Raw genomic sequence first — 5318 nt, 5'->3', positions numbered from 1 at the left:
GGGAGAGAGAGAGAGGAAAAGAAAGAGAGAAGAAAAAACATGGGGTGACCAAGCTTCTGCGAGGCCCAAAAGCTTTATTTTTCAAAAGGTACTTTTATACCTTGCCTTATACATAGAGGGAAATGAAAGATGCAAGGTCATACAGAGTCAGCCCAAACATTCCAGCAGTTTTGCCCTTATCGAAACCAGGATTTTTCTGCATACCTTTCCCACAAACGATGTTGTGTACAGTACCTTCTGGCCTTGGAGGCCTGTGAACATTTTATGACCCTCTTTTGATAAAGGCTGCTCAACCAGAAAACTTATTTTCCCTCAAAGTGTTTTTTTTTCTTTATATTTCTAATCTATGTCAGCCTCAGAAAATGCCAGAGTTACGTTTTTCACAGAGCAAAGGTGCAGTGAGTTACAAGAAAGACCCAATTAGCTCAAAAGTCTGATATGGTTAAATTCAAGGCTACACTTGTTTTTCTTGCATTCTCACTATGTTAACTAATGCATTCCCAGGTGCACAGTGGTTAAGAGATATGGGAACTTAGCAACAAGCATTGGCCCAATAATGAAACCCTACATCAGCACTAGCACTACTCTAATAACTTTTAACTCTTTCAAAGGCTCTATGTTTTAGGCTTTCTGTGCCTCTCACAGTTGGGAGGCTGTAAATAATCACATGCGTAGCTATAAGAGTCTGGATATACCTGCCGAGCAAGCTAGAATGCTAACAGAGGCGGTTTGATTTGGAATACTCCTCTCATGTCCAGGAGACTTATTAGCTATAGCCCTAAGTTGATTTTCTCCAGAGAAAAGTGGTCAGGGTTAGCCCCTTGTTAATGTCAGGGGAGTTGGGGAAAGTCATGAAACAGTAAAACAGGCAGATTCTGGTTTGAGGGTAGATGTCGAGAAAGCCTAGGGAGCCCCTTGAGTCCTGAAGCCTTGCTTAACAGTTCTCTTCCACATGAGCTTGTCATGGGGGGGATCTCCCGTGGTGGCCTCCGGCAGATATGTGTTAGGCATCTCACGCTAGAGATAGGGAATGGAGTCACAGTCACCTACCACAAATCGCCAACTTGGATGATCTATTCTTTTCAATGTAGTTACAGAGAGATGAAACAAGATCAAATGATAAGGATCAGGCCATGAAATTGCACAGCTAGTTTAGAAAAGTGACAGTGTGCCAATGAAGGAAAGATGGGTTCAAATAGTTTCTTGGCTTTGAACTGAACTCAGACCTCAGAGACTCAAACCTGTTTTGTCTTTGGGAAAAAAGCCCTCTGAAACAGGTAATTTAGCAGTCTGGAGAAATGAGCCAGGGTCTCCATGTTAAGATCTTCTAAATCACAAAATCAGTTCAGTTCAGGTCAGTTGCTCAGTTGTGTCCAACTCTTTGCAACCCCATGAATCGCAGCACGCCAGGCCTCCCTGTCCATCACCAACTCCCAAAGTCCACTCAAACCCACGTCCAGCGAGTCGGTGATGCCATCCAACCATCTCATCCTCTGTCGTCCCCTTCTCCTCCTGCCCCCAATCCCTCCCAGCATCAGACTCTTTTCCAATGAGTCAGTTCTTTGCATCAGGAGGCCAAAATATTGGAGTTTCAGCTTCAACATCAGTCCTTCCAATTAACACCCAGGACTGATCTCCTTTAGGATGGACTGGTTGGATCTCCTTGCAGTCCAAGGGACTCTCAAGAGTCTTCTCCAACACCATAGTTCAAAAGCATCTCTTCTTTGGTGCTCAGCTTTCTTTATAGTCCAACTCTCACATCCATACATGACCACTGGAAAAAGTGTAGCCTTGACTAGATGGACCTTTGTTGACAAAGTAATGTCTCTGCTTTTGAATATGCTATCTAGGTTGGTCATAACTTTCCTTCCAAGGAGTAAGTGTCTTTTAATTTCATGGCTGCAGTCACCATCTGCAGAAAGTCCAGAAACAAAGTCAGCCACTGTTTCTACTTTTTCCCCATCTATTTGCCATGAAGTGATGGGACCAGATGCCATGATCTTAGTTTTCTGAATGTTGAGTTTGAGGCCAACTTCTTCACTCTCCTCTTTCACTTTCATCAAGAGGCTCTTTATTTCTTCTTCACTTTCTGCCATAAAGGTGGTGTCATCTGCATATCTGAGGTTATTGCTATTTCTCCCGGCAATCTTGATTCCAGCTTGTGCTTCTTCCAGCCCAGCCTTTCTCATGATGTACTCTGCATAGAAGTTAAATAAGCAGGGTGACAATATACAATATACAGCCTTTTCCTATTTGGAACCAGTCTGTTGTTCCATGTCCAGTTCTAACTGTTGCTTCCTGACCTGCATACAGATTTCTCAAGAGGCAAGTCAGGTGGTCTGGTATTCCCATCTCTTTCTGAATTTTCCACAGTTGATTGTGATCCACACAGTCAAAGGCTTTGGCATAGTCAATAAAGCAGAAATAGATGTTTTTTCTGGAACTCTCTTGCTTTTTCCATGATCCAGCGAATGTTGGCAATTTGATCTCTGGTTCCTCTGCCTTTTCTAAAACCAGCTTGAACATCTGGAAGTTCACGGTTCACGTATTGCTGAAGGCTGGCTTGGAGAATTTTGAGCATTACTTTACTAGAATGTGAGATGAGTGCAATTGTGTGGTAGTTTGAGCATTCTTTGGCATTGCCTTTCTTTGGGATTGGAATGAAAACGGACCTTTTCCAGTCCTGTGGCCACTGCTGAGTTTCCCAAATTTGCTGGCATATTAAGTGCAGCACTTTCACAGCATCATCTTTCAGGATTTGAAGTAGCTCAACTGGAATTCCATCACCTCCGCTAGCTTTGTTTATAGTTATCTTTCCTAAGGCCCACTTGACTTCACATTCCAGGATGTTTGGCTGTAGGTGAGTGATCACACCATCGTGATTATATGACTGAGCTAATATTAAACACAGGATCACTTCCTCTCCTCTCTGCTCAGCAGCAATGAAGTGCAGTGAGGTGAGTCCTCAGGTCCTTGGGCTTGACAGTCCAATTCCAGTTCCTAGCTTCTCAACCTGTGGATTTGGGCGAGATATTTCCCATTTATAAACTTTGTATTTTTCTTGCTCATAAAATGGGATTAGAGAAATATGTATCTTCCAGACACCTTGTGAACATTAAAGTAACATACGTAGAGGGTTAGTGTAGGCCTGACACCCTTTCATTCAGCAGGTAAGTACTGAACCCCTGTCACATGCAAGACACTGTGTTAGTCATGGGGAACAAAGAAAGTCAACAGAATACATGTGTTCACAAGCTTGTAAAGAAGACAAATTACTAAACAAAGAGACCAAAACAATTGTAAATTGTAACTAGGGTCATAAAAGATATAAATAGGATTGTTTGATTAAAGAATGATAGTAGAGATCTCTTTTAGATCAAGGAATGCTTCCTTGAGGAGGTGACAGGTAAGTTGCAACCTAAAGAATGAGAGATACCTAACCATGTTTCCAGGTAGAGGAGGATTAGAGAAATGTGCAAAGACCCTGAGATCAGAAAAATCTGGGTGGTTCTAGAAAGTAAGATAATGTGAGTCCCAGACGGAAGAGCAAGTGGGTAAAGAACAAAGGGTAAGCACCACATGAGCCATCTTGAAGGCTAAAGCAAGGAGTTTGTATTTTACTCAAAGTTCAAAGAAAGCCCCTGGAGGCCTTGCAGCAGAGTGACAGGAGTTGTTTTCTGTGTTTTAATAACCACTCTACTGTGTGGAGAATGGCTTATAGGAAAACAGGAGCGGGTGTGGGGAGGCTAGTTAGAAACCAGAGACGCAGGGGGAGATGGTGCAGGCTGCGGAGGAGGTGGCAGGAGATGCAGAGGAGCGGAGATAAAATGGGTCAAATTTGCTGATGGATGTGAGGAGAGAGAAGATGCCGAACCTACCAGGAGGATTTGTTTGGAGAGGACGGGAAATCAAGAGCTCCGTTTTGGACAAGTTACATCCAGCTGGGAGACATTCATGTGGAAATGTCACACTGGTCATCAGACATGAGTCCAGAAGTCAGAAGTCAGAGAGGTCTTAGCAGAATGTATGAATTTCAGAGTCACCAGCAGTAATGGCACATGAAGTCATGGGAAAGGATGAAGCCACTTAGGCAAAAATGAGGAGAGAGAAGTGAGGAAGGCCAGCCCCTGATCCTGAGCACAATTTTATGAGTTCAGGTGAAGAAAGCAGCGCAAGTGAGGAGACTGAGCTGAGGGTCCGACACCAGTGTGTGAGGCCGGAGGCCAACCAGGAGAGAGCAGCGTCTCAGGACCCAGGGACGGGAGACTTGTGGCAAGGGAGATGCGCCGTGTGACGTGTGCTGCTGAGCGGCCAGATGAGGATGGAGTAGAGTGTCCACCAGATTTGGGGATACGAGGGTCATTAGTGACCTTGGGAAGAATAAATTCACACCTCCTGGGCTGAAAATGAGTGCTTAATAAATGTTAGCTGTAATAACAATAACAGGCTCCCTACTCATTCCTTCTGTGAGCTTCTGTGATAATAGAAAGACATTTGGGGACTGATCAGAGCCCAGAAGTGAAGCATGAATGATTAACTGTTCACACATACAAATTGGTCTTATTTTAAGGTGTAAACTCAGACACCTTTGTCTTTCCTGAATAATTGCCATCATAGTTGTAGGCAACTAATGCTCCAGGAGATTAGGGGTAAGAGGGAAAAATATATATTCCTTTCTCCTCCGTCTATCTGTACTTCTGCACACAACCCTGCCTAGCCCCCTCCCTCCTGCTCCTCCGTGTGTTCTGAGGTTGTACTACACCCCTTGGTCGCACACTAAAACACCATCAGGCACTGACCCCAGCACCAGGAAAAGCAGCCTAGTGGGTAGAGCCACTACGAAATTTAGGTCCCTCCTGGCTCATCTGTATCTTTGAAGCCAGAAAGGGTCTCGTTCATGGAGCCCGTGCCCACTTGTGGCACCTTGTCTCCTAAGCACAAGCACCTTGGGGAGTGAGAGAATAGTTAAAGGAGGAAGCAAGATGGCAACCGTTCACCATGAAAGGCAGAGGCATTCATCCCATGACCACTATTCCTACCATCACTGCTTCTTTTGCCAGAAGAGCCAAACTCTTCCCCCCTTGACACAGCCATTGCATCACACCTCTTGAGAATCCTTTAGAACCATCCTGAAAAAACACAGTGCCAAAGAGGATCCCATGGCTGTCCTATACTGGTGACAAAACCCCAAAGAACTCTGAATTTGAAGTCAGTACGAGTCTAAATGCCTCCACCCCCACCCTGCACACACCTTCCAAACACTGGCAGTCATTTCTTTCCTTGTCCTGCCACTCCAGGGGTGCCAAGAGTTTCACAGA

This window comes from Ovis canadensis, chromosome 15 (genome assembly GCF_042477335.2).
Source record: "Ovis canadensis isolate MfBH-ARS-UI-01 breed Bighorn chromosome 15, ARS-UI_OviCan_v2, whole genome shotgun sequence".
NCBI lineage: Eukaryota > Metazoa > Chordata > Mammalia > Artiodactyla > Bovidae > Ovis > Ovis canadensis.
Note: the sequence above shows the minus strand (reverse complement) of the source record.